At 42.5% G+C, this 19,446-nt stretch overlaps 1 protein-coding gene across 3 annotated transcripts in view; it reads right to left on the minus strand.

The window, feature by feature from the left end:
- LOC120909181 overlaps window positions 1-19,117 on the minus strand; it is a 108,612-nt gene extending 89,495 nt beyond the window's left edge. The window contains exon 1 of one of the 3 annotated variants that reach the window (XM_040320900.1): window positions 19,003-19,117. The gene's annotated coding sequence lies outside the window, so the exon portion shown is untranslated. Of the gene's footprint in view, window positions 1-10,177; window positions 11,123-19,002 lie in introns of those variants that run through there. The other 2 variants (XM_040320897.1, XM_040320898.1) reach the window with 2 other exon arrangements.
- Between the last annotated feature and the right edge of the window lie 329 nt (window positions 19,118-19,446).

Here is a 19,446-nt window from a genome sequence, read left to right on the forward strand (position 1 = left end):
AAGACAGCTTTTTTCCTTGTGGGATCCCCCTTTAGGATTGTAGCAAAGTCACTCTGGGCCAACGTGGCCTCGAAGTCGGGTCCACATGCGCGAGCACGCCTCGCGCCAGGAGGGCCGCGAGGTGAGGAAGAATGAACCTCAATCAATGGCGTCTGTCCCTTAAGTACCCCCTCCCAGCATGCACAGCGGGGTCACCACTCCCACTGCACGCTGCCGAGAAGGGACACCCAACACACCATGGTACACCTGTGTTCCAACATAAGGCCAGGGTGCAGCACCACCTGCAGGCAACAAGGGAAACTACTGTAGCGCCTGTGTACTTTCAGTACAGGTGCTATGTTAAATTTAGAGGGGGATGAGAGAGTTACTTTGCTCTCATCCATGTGGATTTGTGTAAATTGGGTTTCTGCCAGGCTGGGCTGTTTCGTGGTTCCATTCTGTGTTCCAAAGATACATTTCCATCTTTGGATAGCAGGTGGCGCCAGAGGAGTCCAGGCGGAGGCGCCTTTCTCCAGCAGCCAATCAGAGGAGTGTTTCCCTCGCGGGGCATGCTGGGGGAGGGTATTTCTTGGGCAGACGCCATTTTGTAGGGTCCTTCGCCCGTTCCTGGTTCCAGGTGCGGCACCCACCTTTAGGGTATGCGTACATCACGGGCCCCGGCGAGATGGTCTACCAGGCTGGGGGTTAAGGGGCTACGCGGAGTTCCTAGTTCTGGGCCCTCATGGCCCGGAGCAACTGAAGCTGCAAAGGGGCCCCAGTGACTTACTGGGTCCTCATATTCTATGAAGGAGATCCCAAGCGAGTTGTGCTGTTCGGTGGGGAGTCGGTCTGAGGTGAGCTTGGAGACAGGTGATCCAACATGGCTTAGACAATCCATCAGGGATCTGGGTGACCGGACACTGAGAAGTTGTATGCTGCAACTTGTCAGTCGGTGACCCCAAAATTAAGAAGTCTACCTGAGGGAGATTCAGGCAAAGCTATATTCATTGAGAGGATTCGCTCTATTATCTACGTTCCTGAGTAGAGGGCCTGTGGCAGAGGTTCCACTTCAAATCCTAATTTTATTAGAGCCAAGTCGGTGGCAGAGACTTGTTCCTTTTCAAAATTTCCGAGTGATACTCTGGCTGCCAGGTCGGTGTGAGAGGCCTGTCCAGGTACACTATACCCACTCCGGCTGGAGTGGCAACGTGAGTAAGGCCTCGTACACACGGACGGATTATCCAATGAAAACGGTCCGCCGGACCGTTTCCATCGGACATGTCCGCTGCCGGATTTTGGTCTGATGGCTGTACACACCATCAGACCAAAATCCCAGCGGAAAACAAACGCGATGACGTGGCGACGTACGCGGCCCTGGAAGTTCAATGCTTCCACGCATGCGTCGAATCAGTACGACGCATGCGAGGGATGGCGGTCGGTCGGACGTGTCCGGTGAGTCTGTACAGACGACCGAACACGTCCGACGGACAGGTTTCCAGCGGACAGATTTCTTAGCATGCTAAGAAATTTTTATCCGCTGGAAACTGTCCGATCCGCCGGACAATTGTCCGCTCGGGCCTACACACGACAGGATCTGTCCGTCGGACCAGTTTCAGCGGATAGATCCGGTCGTGTGTACGGGGCCTTAAAGTCCCTTTGGAGGCAGGACTCCTTCCGTTATCCATAGGCCTGAATCTGCAAATTCTCCTTTCACCAACCTTTCTCTATCTACCTCAAGTTGACTGTTTGCCATGTTGGGCAAGTAATAAAAGCACAGAAAACTACATCCTGTTGTTTGGACATTCCGTCATTGCTCATCATCATCCCTAGACACATCATAGAGGTAACATAACATGCCGTCCCAAATCTAACCAGCGGCTCCTGAGGGGGTAGCGCTACACTACCAAGTAGTACCACAGCCAGAACAGAGGCAAATTTAGGTAAATCAAACAGGTCTGTGCCCAAATACTGGCCCAGACTTCCCCTAAATTTAAAATAGCGCCCCCTAGAATTGGGGTGGGCGCTACATAGGTAAGATGATCCAGGGTAAATCCGATTGCCTCTTAGGGGATCAGGGAGGATTTTTTTTCCCCTGCTGTAGCAAATTGGATCATGCTCTGCTGGGCTTTTTTGCCTTCCTCTGTATCAACTGTGGGTATAGAATTGGGTATATGGGATTGTACGATATATATATATTTTTTTTTTATGGTTGAACTGGATGGACTTGTGTCTTTTTTCAACCTGACTAACAATGTAACTAACTTAGAGGCGCCTCTCTTCTCTTTTATACACAGTTGTGACATGACGCTACTTGTATATTAAGTCAAAATTTATTACAAAATTTAGCTTGTCTTGCAAAACGCTCTCAAACTAAATTTTTACTGTATATACATCATCTCACAAAAATGAGTACACCCCTCAAATTTTTGTAATCATTTTATCATATCTTTTCATGTGACAACATTGAAGAAATTACACTTTGCTACAATGTAAAGTAGTGAGTGTACAGCTTGTATAACCAGGGCCGTCTTTAATATGGTTTGGGCCCTGGGCAAACATTTTTTTTGGGCCCCCCTCAGCTTATTTTGGGCCTGGCTGGTTCACATGTATGTTTTGGGCGGTCCTCATTTGTGCAGGTACAGCAGCCCATTGATTTGAATGGGCTGCCATGCCTTTGTTTCCTGCAGAAAAAAGGTGCATTCAGCATTTTAAAAATACAGTTGCCTTGAAATCCATTCTGCTTTTGCACCATGCTACTTACCTGCAGTTCTTGCACACACAAACGCACTGTGTTTTTAAAAGCGTGACCTAAACGTCTAAAAATGCAGCAAGTTTGACAGTGCGGGAACTGCAGATAAGTCACAGCAGACAGCAGAATGGACAGACAGTGCTGTATTTCAGTGCTTGATGGGCATAGACGTGCCGTGTGCGCAGCCTATTACATGAGACATGCGCTTTTCTTTGCAGGAAATGCAGGCATGGCGGCCCATTCAAATGAATGGGCTGCTGTGCCTGCGCAAATGTGGGCCTCCAAAACACATACATGTGAACCAGCCAGGCCCAAAATAAGCCCATCAAGCAGTTAAATACAGACAGTAATGCCATGTGCTCTGAGGCCTTACTCAGCCTGGACTGCAGGTCTGGTCTGTGATTTAAAGAGTTCCTCTATTTTACACATGGCATGGCATGGGGTCCCATGGTGCTAAAGCAGAATGAACAGACGGTGCTGTGACCCCATGCCATGCCATGTGTAAAATAGAGGAACTTTTTAAAACACTGACCAGACCTGCAGTGAATCATCAAATATTATAAAGACTTTGGGCACACTCTACAGAAAACTTCTATTTACAATATAGATTAGCAAACAGTGACATACCTTGAGGAGCGGGACATGAAGAAGTCAGCCTCGGGAAGAGCAAACTGGGGATGTTATAAAATCACATTCTAATTCACTTTTATATACAAGCAGCACCCAGTGGCAGGAAGGGAGAAGTGCACGTCTAAAGGGAAGCCAGGGTTGCTGTACATTTTAAAACACTGGGAAGGGAAGCAGTACTGTCACTGGCTGCATGCCGCTGATGATTTTCAGCCTGATTTGTGGGCAGCACAGGGGCTTAACGGGCGGCAGGGCCGCCATCAGGAATTATGGGGCCACTTACACAGCTTCAGGCATGGGCCCCCTGGAGCAGAGAACCGGGATGGGGGGGTGCTGCCGCCTGAAATTGAGAAGCAGGGGGGGGGGGGCTGCCACGAATTTAGAAGCGGGGGCCCTTTACAAAAAAGAAATAAACAAAAATATATATAAAAAAAGGGGTGTAGCCATCCTCTGGGCCCTTTAATAAAAAGAAAAAAAGAAATAAAAAATATATATAAAAAATATATTTTAAAAAGGGGGTTGCAATCTGGGGCCATGGGGACCTCTGGGCCCTTTAATAATTTTTTTTTTAATAAAAATAAATTACAAAAAAAAGGGGGTTGCCATCCGGGACCTCTGGGCCCTTTAATAAAAAATAAAAAATATATATATAAAAAAGAAACGTTTATAAAAATAAAAAAAAAGGGGGGGGGTTGCCATCCAGGGCCCTGGGGACCTCTGGGCCCTTCAATAAAAAAAAATATATAAACAAAAATAAAAAAATAAACATTTATAAAAAAAATAAAGGGTGTTTGCCACATGGGGACCTCTGAGCCCTTTAATAAAAAAAATATATATATATTATTTATTTATTTTTATTATTTAAAAATAAATAACAAAAGGGGCGTTGCCATCTGGGCCCCTGGGGGCCTCCGGGCCCCTGGGGACCCCTAAAAAATTGTCCCTTTAATAAAAAAAAAAATATTAAAAAAAAATATTTTTTTTTATTTACAAATAAATAAAAAATTGGGGGGTTGCCATCTGGGGCCCTGGGGGCCTCCGGACCCCTAAAAAAAAAAAAAATTTTTTTTTTTTTTAAAGGGGGTTACTTTGGGCCCCCAACAGTGACAGGGCCCAGGGCACCTTCCCCATTTGCCCTGCGGTAAAGACGGCCCTGAGTCTAGTGCTATTACCACTTGTTACATACACCCTTTTTTGTCTACAAAGGACAGACTCCCCATTTGTTTGCTGCAGTGCTCACCACATCGCACTCACCCCTTAGCCCATCTCCCCCCTCCCCCCCCCCTTTTCTCTCTCACTCCCCTTTCCCCTTATCCTACACAGCGCAGGAGCTTTCACTAATATTTACACTACCATACCTTTACTCACTCCAGCAGCAGTCATGGATATTTTCACGTTTATTGAACAACGAGAGGTCAATCTCGACCTGGTTTTCAATAACGATGATCCCAAAACAGACAGTAATGTAGCACACCTTATACGGAAATTAGGACACGGCCTGGAAAAGAAAATCAACTTATGGTGGGATATTCAAACTTTTGAACGTTATATTAAAGCCAATCTGGTCCCTAGACGACTTAGGTGGGACGTTCCCCCTAACGACGGGCTAGGAGACCAGGAATCCAACGAAGAGTGGTTCAGGTTTTTTAACGGTAAAGGCATTGAGCTTCTGCACTTTCTGACTAAAAGGAAACAGAAGAAGCTAAAGAAAACTGAGCAAGCTCTAGCAGAATTGAAGACAAGATTGGACACACATAAAGACACTGAAGAATTTAAACGTCTTACTGCTTTACTAAATAAAGACCTTGTTAAAAAGGATTCCGAAGTACAGCAAAGAAAAAGCAAGAAGTATGCAAGGGATATAGGTGACTATAAAAACGATTTAGTGTACAGATGGCAGGTCAACAAGGGAGCTACTGATCCCATTTCTACATTTTCAACACCGGAAAAAATGGTCCATCATGGACCGGCATCCATGGAAGCCACAACAAGCAGTAGTCCTCCAGGAGTGTCTGATACCAATAGAGAAACCAGGGATGTTGTTTCAGGACAAAACCCATATGGGAATGGACACCGAGAAGACAAACAAGAGCCCCCTAGTGGCCAGACCCCACGCAATTCCTGGAGGAAACATTCACAGACAGCACCTACTCCCCAGCCAGGCTGGAAAAAACAAAAAAATCGTAAAAATAAAAAACCACATAATAACTGGAATAAAACCAACCAAGGACACAAAGATACTAGGGGTCCACAATACGAACAAGGTAGAAGCCCTGACTACTCCACAAGAATTTACGATAATAGAGAATATAGAGGTGACCAACCATATGACTATAGACCGTACCGAAGGAGTCCAGGCCGGGACCAACATTATGAACAAAGAGAAAGACATGGACCCCCACCTCTATTCCCTAGACCGAGAGAAAGGAGCCCAGGGTATTACTACAGCCAGTACATCCCCCCAAGAGACCCACGGGATTGGTACAGAGAAGAAAGAAGAGCCCCTGAGTATCGATATGAGGAAGGATATAGCAAGTCTTTTTTAGACCGGGACACGACTTATCATCCCCCGAGGAAAACAGAGGAAATAAAGCAGCGAAGCCCCCCAAGAAAAGAGGATGCAGGGCAGGAAAAAGAAAACAAGAGAGAAAAAGCAAGGAACTAAGAACTATAGGAGAAGGAATTTTTAACCTTACTAATACACCATTGACCCAAGAAGAAATTTTGGTTTTAGATAAGGGACTCAAATACGCACCGGCCAAGAACATGGATAAATTTCAGACCTACATAAATATAGAAAAATATGTTAGGAAACTGAACATTAAAAAATACATGAGTGGCAAGTCCTTTAAATCTACCAGAGAGGAGAATGAGGGAGTGGTGTATAGTCAACTAAGGAATAAATCTACCTTCAATCCAAAAGTCAAGGATGGGAAATATATAGAAGTATTTAGGAATATGGTGACAGAAGAGATAAAAAATCTAGCGTTTAAGAAAGTAGAAGAACCAACATCTATGAAGATCGGCATCAAGAAGCTCAGAGCAAATAAAGATCTCGTAATCAGACCCTCAGACAAGGGTGGTGGGATTGTATTACTTACTACGGAACAATATCATAGAGGCATGATGAAACTCCTCGACGACTCTGAGACTTACAGTCCAATGTCAAGAAATCCTATATTCAAATGGAAGAAAGATCTTGAACAAGTCGTGCACCTAGGCCTCAAAAAAGGAGTACTGAATAAAAAAGAGGCAAGATTTTTGATTCCGGAAGCCTGTCAAACACCCATCATCTATGCGCTGCCAAAGATCCACAAAGATAAAGATGACCCTCCCTTTAGACCCATTGTAAATGGATAGACTCCATAACAGCGAGGCTAGGCCAATACATAGACCGCTTCCTCCAACAAGCCGTCCAATGCACACGCGCATACTTAAAAGATACAAAAGAGATGCTGCAACTGCTGACTGAGCTTAATGAAGATGGCCCCATGTTGATGGCCACGGCGGACGTCTCATCTCTATACACCATCATTCCGCACCACTTAGCCTGTGATGCTACCAAATGGGGACTTAGGAATTTTTCCAATCTTCCCTGTGTACAAAGAAAGTACATTATCAAATGTTTAGACTTTTGTCTAAAACACAGTCATCTATGGTATAATGATCAGTACTATCAGCAGCGGACCGGAGTGGCAATGGGAGCAAAATTTGCTCCGAGCGTGGCAGGACTATTTATGTCCCAATGGGAGGAAGAAGCGTTTTTTTCCGACCACCCGAGAGACCTTGTATTATATAAAAGATACATCGACGACATTTTTATCCTGTGGAAAGGTGACCACCAGTCACTTGAGACCTTCCTTGAGAATTTGAACACCAATACTAGAAATATTAGGCTCACTTGGCAGATAGAAGAACATAGTATCACTTTCCTGGATTTAGTGATCTCCAGAAATAATGACACTTTCGACACCAAGACCTACTTCAAAAACGTAGACAGAAACAGTTATCTCCCCCTTACCAGCTGTCACCATAAGAACTGGCTTTATAACATACCGAAAGGCCAATTAATGCGCCTACGACGCAATTGTACAAACCCAGATGTATTTCAGACACAAGCCAAACAAATAGGTGGTAGATTTATACAAAAGGGATACGATGACACATTTATCAGGCAAAAAATAGAGGAAGTATTGAAGATACCACGGGAAAGGCTTTTGGAAAACAAGACACTCACAAGTAGAGAAGATGTCGTACCTATGGTCTTAGACTATAGTATACAACATAAAAAAATCGAAAAGGTTATCCAAAGGCACTGGCACATTCTGAAATGCGACAAAGACCTCCGAGATCTCTTACCAGAAAAACCGAGGTTTATATACAAAAGAGCTCCCACACTGCGAGACCAGCTGGTGAAAAGTGTGATAAACCCTCCGAAGAAACATTTTACATTCTTCACTGGAAAGGGATTCTACCCTTGCAAGAGGTGTTACTCTTGCACACACACCAAACGTCCCAATCAAAAAGTGTGTACATTTAAATCCAACAGTAATGGGACGGAATACGAGATTAGGGGAGGGGTGTGGGAGGGGTCTCTTGAAGATCTTGTCTTGACTGACAGATTCCTTGAGAAAGGCTATCTATTAGGCCCACTTATGGCCACTTTGGAGGAGGTCAAAACAATGGATAGAGAAACTCTTCTTATCACAAAACCCCCCAAAGAGAATAACCTATCTATGGTCCCTTTTCTTACTACTTTTTCGACTCAACATCATAATGTCAAGCAATTAGTTAGAAAACATTGGCATATTTTAAAAAATGATTCTATACTTGGTCCTGTCCTACCCTCTGTACCACAAGTTATTTTCAGAGGTGTTTCAGCATTGAGACATAGATTGGCCCCTAACGTCATTGAACCTCCTCCTCGTAGGATGACATTTTTGGATTCCTACTAAGGGTTTTATCAATGTAGGAACTGTAGAGTGTGCTCCCTTAATGGGTGCACACATAGACGGACTCATGTTTTCACTTCCACATCAACCTTGGAGGAGCACAAGATTAAACCATTCATTACCTGCTCTACTGAGGGGGTAGTGTATCTGCTCCAATGTCCATGTGGATTGCAATACATTGGTAGAACGAAGAGACCACTTTCTGTCAGGCTCAACGAGCACATTACAAACATCCTTAATGGATTTCCCAACCATTCAGTGTCCAAACACTATTTATTATCACACAACAAAGACCCCTCCAAAACCATCTTTCTGGGGATTGACAAATATACCCCACATTGGCGAGGGGGTTCATTGGTTAGGAGTATTTCAAGACTTGAAATGGGTTGGATCCATAGGGTTAAATGCTACACTCCCCATGGATTGAATGTGGAGGTAGATGTCAATGCATTTATTAACAATGCTTAATCCATTTTCAAATCTTAATTCTGCTGGTTCAATATTTCTTACTGTATATTAGCTATTTGATTTTTGTTAATGAACAACTTGAGTCGAGTTCAACACGGACTGTATATTCGTGGGCCTCAAATGGGGTGAGCCTCACTTATATATTTATATATATAAGTTTTTTTGTGAATAATCTCTTTTCTTTTTTATCAAGGAATCAGTTCACCATTTTTGGTGATTTGATTTCCCTATTTGGTTATATACTATAATCCTTCTGGCCTATAGGGGGATGTACATTGGATATGGTCTAACCACTAATACCATTAAGTGGTTTCCTTATTAGTGTTTATTGTTCATTTTTCGTGGATAGATTTTTATGGAACGTATTTGTCCCTTGAGTGGGTTGCTCATATCATACAACAGAGGTTTTATGATATCCATCTCTGTTGGTGGTTGTTTTACTAACTAATATTCAGACTCATTTTTTCCCATCTATTGTTAAATCTATTGTTGAGTCAATTGTTTACCATTATTTTTAAACGGAACCTCATTTTTATTTTTATCTTTTTTACATTTTATTTTTATTCCTAGTTCAATGTGAGGTAATGGCACTCTTTTCTGGCCATAGTGGTTGGCTCGACTTGAGTTTGTTTATTTCTTCATTTTCTATGTTCATTTTTTATGTTTATTTCATATGTTTATTCCTGTTATCAATTTGGATGTTACATTGAGATTGCAGGGATCTCCCTGCGGCATCTATGTAATACTTGTCTCGATTTTTGGCTCCCGCGATTGGCTAACTCCCGCCGCGTGACAACCATGAATATTCTCACATCGAGGCTTGGTTTTACTATTGTATATTTAAACGCGACACGTCATTGCGTCGCCCGTTCCCCAGACGACGTCACATACTGACGAAACGTACGTCGGGAGGAGGAGACGCTTTGACGTGCTGCGTCTAGGTCCCGAAGGACGGGCGTTCGTAGTAGCCGGCCGGCTCAAAACTTTTATGCTGATATTGATCGACTTTTATGTAAGTGCATTTTTTGCTTTATTAAATATTTTATCTACGGTACATCACTATGTGTAAGTCGTGTACCGGGGTGGGCTCTCCAAGATACAGCGAAGTCACAAACGAGGAAAGCAACTTTGACACCAACTTTTGTGAAACAGTTCTTTTCTTTTACTGTAACAAGGTATTAAACACATGTGTAAGTTTTTCTTCCTCAATGAAGACACTAAACAGGTTTGTTGTTTGGAAGATTGCTCTCCGTATGCAATGTCTCTTTAAGTAGCAGGATCCTTGTACTAATGGTAGCAACACTTTTGGCCTGATACACTGTAATGACCCTGACTGACTAACTACAGGCCTAATCTTTAGGCGCCAAACATCACTAGGCGGGGCGTGCACGATATTACTGACCCGGGTCTTGAACTGTAGCTGATGATGTCTTCCAACCAATTAACGAAAGTCCTTTCAGCAATCATGAGATACTGCAGGTGAGGTAGTTCTCAGTGTCTCAACTCCTATAAGCCTTCCTGAAAAACGATCCCTTTTTCCTCCGGACAGGCTCTGTACTGAACAGTGATTACTCAGCTGCCGATCCTGAAGCTCTAGGACGCACGATCCCCCCTGGATGCGAACAGATTAAATTTTCACACAGTTCCACAAAACATGTCTGCTCCAACTGCTTCCTGATTTAAACTTCTCCAGCTCAGCTCCACCTCCTCTAAATAAGCAAGAGCTTGCAGTCTGTAGAAACAGCGGCCTCTTGTGGTCAAGACTCAGAATGGCAATTATACTCAAAGAGTGAACAATAAAACTCAGAATGGCAATTATACACAAAGAGTGAACAATGGGAACTGCTTCACAATCTCACACATTTATTATTGTTTTTACTAGGAACCTAGCATTGTCAGAGTATCTGTCTGCTTGTACAGACAGGCAGTTACATAGTTAGCCTCTCTGTATACTGCTCTAGCCTGTGGACCACGGCTGGCGTGAGGAAGTGAGCCAATGCCATCCTCTAGTTGTCTTTGGGCTGGGTCCAGAGGCACAGGTGCAGGCCTGTGAACCACGCCCGAAAGAAATAGGTGAAGAGGCACTGCAAAAATCTCAGTGAGGGGCGGAGCGAATGGCGGCGGGGGAGGGGGCTTTGGCAAAATGAGGCTTCGCCTAGGGTGTCAAAAATCCTTGCACCAGCCCTGACTAATGCACAATTAATAAAAATCTACTGACTTCACTTTTGAATGGCCTCTAACAGTGCTAACCACAATGCTACCACAGGAACTCTATGCACAATTATTAACAAATCTACTGATTTCACAACCAGGAAAGGAGCTGAAACCACAGGAAAGATATGTTAGGAAATGTTGGAATAAGTCCATGAAGCATCTTAGAAAGAATGTAATGCAATACAGTTGTTTCTCGTCTTTGCAATAATCATGCAAAGCAAAGTGTAGTAACCTAGTAACCAATGGGCATTCAACATTCACAGATTTCAAATCTGATTGGCTGTTGTGGGTTGCAGCACATTGCTCTCATGGAGAAAGTTAAGTGGAAAAAGAAGACATTGGTGGAGGAAGCGGAGAAAGAAGATGTCGGTGGAAAAAACAGAGAGAAGACATTGGTGGAGAAAAAAGACATTGTGATTCACTAGGCCAATTTTTCTTCGCTGATTTCTTTTTTTTTTCTTCTCCCTTCTCTTTTAATTATGCTCCCCACGCCAGAACATCCGGGCTATTTTGTCACAAAGCGCTTTGGCACCACCGACCGGTGGTATATGCGCACTTCCCAAATAAATAGTAATACTACTAAATTCACATTGGAGCTACGACGGGGGACATTCTTCATTTTTAATAATAGAACTTTCAAAAACCATCTCTTGTTTTTTGTAACACTACACTGCTTTTTTTTTGGTGAATGGGTAGGGGTACAATGTAACCCATACTCATTCACATGAGGGGGAGTGGGATCCGGGGGCCCCCTTTCTTAAAGGGGGCTTCCAGATTCAGATAAGCCTTCTGCTTGCAGACCACCAAAACCATCGACCAGGGTTGTAGAGAAGAGGCCTTTGTCCCACCCCGACGCACACATAATTGACTGGGCAGCATGCTCAAATAAGGGTCTGGTATGGATTTGGAGAACCCCACTTGTTTTTATTTTGGTGTGAAGGCCCCTCCAAATCCATACCAGACCCGAAGAGGCTTGTATGCATTTGGGGGCACCCCACACCATTTTTCTCTCAATTTTTTTAGCTGCCAATTTTTTTTACATACAGCTGTCCGTGGGGAACCCCGCAGACAGCTGATGACTCATCAGTTGTTAAGGAAGCTGTGGTCGGTTTCCGGCCCGCTCATTAGCTACCAGCTATATACAGTGGTTTTAAAGGAACATAAAAAAAAAAACACATGCACACACACAAAACGCAAAATGCATGAAAATACGCATCAAAAACATGGGTTTAAAAACACAAACAGCACCACAAAACGTGCCTGAAAAATGCATAAACCGCAACCACATAGATGTGAATCTAGACTTGATCTATCAAAAAGAAAAAGAAAACAGTTTTGCCCTTAGTTATACTTGAAAACATCAAACAATATACAGTATATTTTCTGAAAACAGAGTCACTGTAGAATAAAATGATGGCAGTTGCAATTTTTTTTATGGCACACGTTATTTGCGCAGCTGTTTATCAAACACAATTTTTCAGAAAAAAAATACACCAAAATTGATAATAGTACACACAAACACAATATAATACCCAATTTTTGGTAAAACATAAAAGATGGGGTTGCATGGAGTAATAAGATACCAAACATGTCAAGACTCAAAATTAAAATGTGGTTGCTAAATGCCAGTAAACTAAAAGTACTCAAAATTTTCATAGGTGACATTTTAAAAGCCCCTGGAATTATTGCTCTCACTCGCATGTATGGGGCAATCATTAGTTGCATTATGTGTGTGTATGTGTCTGTATGTGTGGATGCGGGTGCTTTTATTATTTTATCTATTATTTTTATTTAAAGGATAACATCATCTTTTCACAAAAATAATAAATGCACATTTTTTTTGCAGGTAAAAAAAATTGCATTTATTATTTTTTGTTGCAGGAGCCTGTGAAGCATTGCACCAGAAATCAGCTAGTGCCATACACAGTATACACACTTATTTTTAATGTTTTATATTCTGCTACATATTTTTGGAAAAAATTCCCAATAAGCATATATTGATTAGTTTGGGCAAAACTTATAGCGTCTACAAACTATGGGACATTTGTATTTATTTATTAGATATTTTACTAGTAATGGAGGCGATCAGCAACTTATAGAGGAACTGCGATATTGCGTGGGGCAATTTGGACACTAATTGGCACTTTTTGAGGACCAGTGACACTAATACAGTGATCAATGCTAAAAAAATATGCACTGTCACTGTATTATGGGGTATCAGGGGCAATCAAAGGGTTAAATTTGTTCCTAGCCAGTGCTTGTGTACTATGGGGGAGGTGCTTTTACTAGGGGAAGGCACTGATCCATGTTCCTGCTTTGCAGAGACATAGAATCAATGCCTTCCCTCCTGACAGAACGGCCATCTGCCTTGTTTACATGGGCAGATCACAATTCTGCCTGTGTAATTGAAGGATTGGCGGGTGCCGGCAGATATATGTCCGTGCAGCACCCACTGATCAACTTCCACTTCGTATAAGTAAGTTATACTGGCGGCAAGTGGTTAAAGTGGAACTAAACTCCGGAATACATTCACCTCCACCTTCTAGCGATGCTTTGGTTACATCCCTCGCCTGGGTGCTGGGTTTTCGGTCTCTTAATTGGCTGGACATAGCATGTCTCTTCTGAAGTAAAGACCTGCCTGCTTGCAGTTTTTGGTAAATTAGGTTTAGTTCTGCTTTAAAACGGTTGTTCACCTGCTAAAAAACAAAAAAAAAACATCCTGTAAGACAAAGCCATAATGAGCTAGTATGCAGTGCATACTAGCTCATTATGAAATACTTACTTTAGAACGAAGCGCCGGTATCGCCTCCCAGTCACCGCTGAGGGAGCTAACATTTTCCCTCTGCGTTTCTTCCAGGTTCGCGGCTCCGGTGCTGTAAATGGCTGGAGCCTCGATGACGCCACTCCCACGAATGCCTACGGAGTTCTCTTTCCGGCAAAGAGTTCTGATTTTCCGTCAACATCCGTCCGACCTTTAGAGCGCCGTTGACGTCAGTGAATATTTCCTAAACCGTACATTAATTTTACCTACAGGTAAGCCTCATTATGAGCTTACCTGTATGTAAAATTGGGAAAGCGTGGTATACAACCGCTTTAAAGTGGTATTAACCCCAAAAAACTAAAATGTTGTATATTGCAGCTCACCAATCATTAGATGTGATGGCTGCATTACCTTTCTTTTCCTGTTTGTATCTGGTGATCTAGCCAGTAACACACCTCTTGTATTAGAGTGCCCCCACAGGATGTGTTAGATGTTTAATGGGAGTGCCAACATTTTAATAATAATAAAGGGGAGGTACCTACATCCTATCAAAGTGGAAGATTTGGAGGTTGAGGCTTTTTGGACTTTAATGGTACCGTAATGATGTACTAGCAGATTTAAATGCACTAACAAACTGAAGCCAAACTCCAGCTAATACTTTATGAACAGTTAAAGCAAACATTGTTGTTTTTTTTGTTTTGGGATAAAGGTTTTACATGAATAAAAAAATCTGATCACTGTGAGCACCCCTGTTAGTGTTAAATGGTTTACAGGAAAAAGAAATCTTGTGCCAAATGAATTACACTAAATTATATACTTGATAAATCAAGTGACTAACTGAGTGAAGCTGCTCCCAAATAAAATCAGGTGACTGACTTGCATATATTGTATAGTGAGGTGAGGGGCGCTATATCAAAATAGTGGATGCGTGTCACAATGTGCGTTTGAGTAGTACACAGTGTAACTGTGTACCCAAATCTATGTGAAAAACCAAACAGATTATAGTCTAAACTCTATAAGTACAATAGTGCCAAATGCCGTGGAAAATACATAAAATATAAAAAAAAAATTAAAAGAATGTCCAGCAAATAAATAGTTAAGTGCAAAATGGATCCAGTGTTGTATCAAGTCCAGGTGCAAAATGCAAATAATCCAATCCCAAATCGCAGGGAAAAGTGCAAATGCTAAAGTGCTTGTGAATCTTCAAAATAGCCAAAGTGCGAGAAAGAAGTGATCCGCCTTCACCTATAGGTCACCAGAATAATAATGGATGGCTCCTTACCACACGGTGTTGACCAGATTACTTAAAATATGGTCAATCAGGCTTGTTTTAAATGAGGATCAGCAGGGTCTCATTGGATTCCAATGTCAGCGATTGCAGCAAATGGTGTACCAAGAAAGGAGAAGAGATACCACCATAGTGTAAAACCATTTAATATACAAAAGTTAAAATTACAATGCCAAATGGCCTCTTACTGTTGCTGGTGCCCGTTCCCGGCACTGAGGCTGTAGGTGGTGGGGATAGTAAGACAACATAAGAGATGGCCGCGTCCTGGTCCACTAGCGCGCGTTCCACCGCTAGTTGTCCATCAACCAGTGAGACCGGAAGTGCGTGGCTGTCCTTTACATTGTGCCTAAGATACACAAAAACAAGACCCATCCACCAGGAAGACCCATCATCAGTGGGATGGGATCACTCTATTCCAGAGTGGGAGAATATTTGGATTTCTTTCTCCAACCCCTAGTTGTACAGGGGAAAGACTATCTCAAGGATAGCAAAGAACTCATAAAATCGTTAGCATCCATCACAGTTTCAGAGGAAACGTGGTTGGTAACTGTAGACGTAGAGTCGCTTTACACCAACATCCGGCAAGCAGACGCAATTCTGGCAGTAAAGGAGGCCTTGGGAGAAAAATCTTCATTACCCCAGGCCCAAATTGGATATTTGGTGAAGGGTCTTAAAATAGCTATGGGAAACAACTACTTCTGGGCCCAGGGAGACTTCTACAAGCAAATCAAAGGAGTCGCAATGGGCGCCAGGTATGCCCCCAGTGTAGCTAATCTGGTACTTAACAGATGGGAGGAAGAGACCATTTTTAAGGACAATGTTACATCGCTTATATATTACCGAAGGTATATAGACAATATTTTACTATTCTGGGAAGGTCCCCAAGCATCATTGGAACAATTTTTATCCAAAATGAATACCAACAACTACGGTCTCAGTTTCACAGCAGAGTCCAGTAAGACTTCCAGCCATTTTTTGGACCTTACGCTAACGAAAAAGGGCAGCCGGGTCCTCACAAAAACGTATTTTAAACCAACGGACCGCAACGGATTCGTGCCTATTTCAAGTTGCCATCACCCAAAATGGCTGGGTGCAATACCAAAAGGGCAATACATGAGGATCCGTCGAAACTGCGATGATGTTGCGGATTTTGAACTACAAGCCGCAATATTAACTGAGAAGTTTATAGAAAAAGGTTATACCCAAAATGCATTGTGGAAAACGCAGCAAGAAGTCTTGGCAATGGATAGGGAGTCCCTCTTGGAAACTAGAGTGAGACCCCCCAGAAAAGAAGATGTACCTTTTATATCAGGTTACCACAGGCAATATAGAAGTGTGGAGAAAATTGTCAAAGAGTTTTGGCCTATACTTTTAAAAGACATGGATTTGGTCAAAATCCTGCCGAAACATCTGCCTTTATCTATAAGAAAGCACCAGGCCTGAGAAATATGGTAGCCACCAGTGTCCCAGATCCTCCAGAAAAGCCACACACTTTCCTGGACGGATCCAGCTTCCACTACTGCACCCGCTGCAGATCCTGTAAGAAAACAAAAAGGCAAGGAAAAAAGATCAGTAAGTTCACGTCCAGTGTAACTGGACAAGAATTCACTATCAAACCATTGATAACATGCCATTCCAAATTTGTAACGTACGTCCTAGAATGTCCGTGCACTCTGCAATACGTGGGCCGGACTACCCGCGAACTTAAAGTCAGAATAAACGAACATGTGGCCAATATAATTAAAGGGTACCCAGAACACAGCGTGTCTAAGCATTTTGACTTGTACCACAACAGGGACCCGAGTCTGTTAAAATTCTATGGAATTGATAGGATTACCAAACATTGGCGTGGTACTGACCTTACTAAGGCAGTATCTCAGAACGAGACTCAATGGATACATCGTCTAAGGACTATGCGACCACTAAGGCTCAATATAGAGCTCGACCTTAATTGTTTTTTAACTGATGCGTGAACGGCAGACCTATGGGGTGAGCAAACAAACAGTTTAGTGCACCATTCCATACACACACCCAGAGGATTTTGGGAGATCCCCACTCCAAGGGGCTGGGCAGTTTGCATATCACCCATCGGCCAACCCATCTTGAATTGGGCTCACACAAAACAAAAGGGTAGAGGGAAAACACACATTCCTTGCACCACCCGAGCCTTGGAGTGTAGAATTTTGATTGTTTTACAACTAAAGTTACATACACACTCCTTGTACTACTCGAGTTGGATTGTATAATTTTTATTATTTTTTATTATTTTATAACCTATTTTAACTAATTTACAGGCTACGCAAATGGCACACATATTAAATAATAATATAACTGGGAGAACTAAAAACGCACTGCATCTAGATGGATTTAGAATACTGGTGCTATTTTGCACAATACCACATAACCCCTCTAGATGGCGCACAGAACACTATGGACCCATTGCATAGCATATCAAAAATGCCAGAGTTTTAAACAAATTCAACATGTCCAAATAAGAATTCAAAGATACATTTCAGGTATTTTAAGCAGCGAGCAGATACATGTATGTATTGATTTATGATTGGAGACAGTTTGCACAGCCATAATGTGTTTAATATGTGAGCTTTGGTAACTGGGACAGAGGCTGTCACATGATCCGATTGCCCCTCCCACAGGCTGATAGACAGACCTATATAATAGATGTCTGTTGCGTGTGCTGGATACGCTTCCTGAAGACGGTTTAACTGAAACGTGACGTCGAGGCGGTATCCGGGCGCGCACGCATAGCCACGCACTTCCGGTCTCACTGGTTGATGGACAACTAGCGGTGGAACGCACGCTAGTGGACCAGGACGCGGCCATCTCTTATCTTGTCTTACTATCCCCACCACCTACAGCCTCAGTGCCGGGAACGGGCACCAGCAACAGTAAGAGGCCATTTGGCATTGTAATTTTAACTTTCGTATATTAAATGGTTTTACACTATGGTGGTATCTCTTCTCCTTTCTTGGTACACCATTTGCTGCAATCGCTGACATTGGAATCCAATGAGACCCTGCTGATCCTCATTTAAAACAAGCCTGATTGACCATATTTTAAGTAATCTGGTCAACACCGTGTGGTAAGGAGCCATCCATTATTATTCTGGTGACCTATAGGTGAAGGCGTATCACTTCTTTCTCGCACTTTGGCTATTTTGAAGATTCACAAGCACTTTAGCATTTGCACTTTTCCCTGCGATTTGGGATTGGATTATTTGCATTTTGCACCTGGACTTGATACAACACTGGATCCATTTCGCACTTAACTATTTATTTGCTGGACATTCTTTTAAAAAAAATTTTTTTTTTTTTATATTTTATTTATTTTCCACGGCATTTGGCACTATTGTACTTATAGAGTTTAGACTATAATCTGTTTGGTTTTTCACATAGATTTGGGTACACAGTTACACTGTGTACTACTCAAACGCACATTGTGACACGCATCCACTATTTTGATATAGCGCCCCTCACCTCACTATACGTTAAATGGTTTGTCTCATCACTGTAACTGATACATTTTGCTGGAGAGCTCCTTCAGCTTACTGGTCAGACCACCAGATTAAAATAGAAAAAAGACTAAAAAAGCAAAAGAATGTAGCCATCACATCTAAGAAAGTGTAAGCTGCAATATAATAAATGTTTGTTTTTTGTATTTAATTAGTTTCGTTTTCTAGTGTGATGTCCTGTTCATGGTCTGTTATGGGTCTGAATATCGCTACAACCATCCTACTCAGGCTGAAATGTACCACGGCAAAAATATGTTTTATGAATTGTAAAAAGCAAAAAAACATTTTTATTTGCAGTACATTCCTATCAATAATAAAATTATTGTACGGCTTATATATTATACAACACAAAGGCTATAATACATGCTTTATGATAAATGCATGAGAGTTTGTAAGTAAAAGCTTTTAGGGCTAGGATAAAATGAAACTACATACCTCCTAATGTTCTTTCTGCACTGCTAATCAGCTTCCTTTCTTGCGCTACTCTTGTAAACACGTAAACGCATGCCAAATGTTTTGTACAGAGCCAAAAGAGGAAGAGAGGGGAGGCGATGTGGGTGGGGCTACTGAATGCCTAGCAGCCTGTGAACCAGAGCACATCTCCATAACCAGTTACACAAGTTTTTTAAAGCGGAACTGCACCGTTATAGCCCAGGAAATAAAAAAGGCGCAGAAAGGTTTTTTTTTTTATTCAGTTATAAATACAGTTTTGAACTTGTATCCAAACAAGATTAGTTATAACCCCCAATAAGTATCTTGGCCCAGATTTACAGAGAGCAAGGTGCACATTACGCCGCCGTAGCGCAAACTCCGTACGCCACGCCAACGTAGCGCGGAGACGCAAGCATTGCATTCAGCAAGCCAGTGCTCCCAACGTTG

Source organism: Rana temporaria, chromosome 8, assembly GCF_905171775.1.
Source record: "Rana temporaria chromosome 8, aRanTem1.1, whole genome shotgun sequence".
Lineage (NCBI taxonomy): Eukaryota > Metazoa > Chordata > Amphibia > Anura > Ranidae > Rana > Rana temporaria.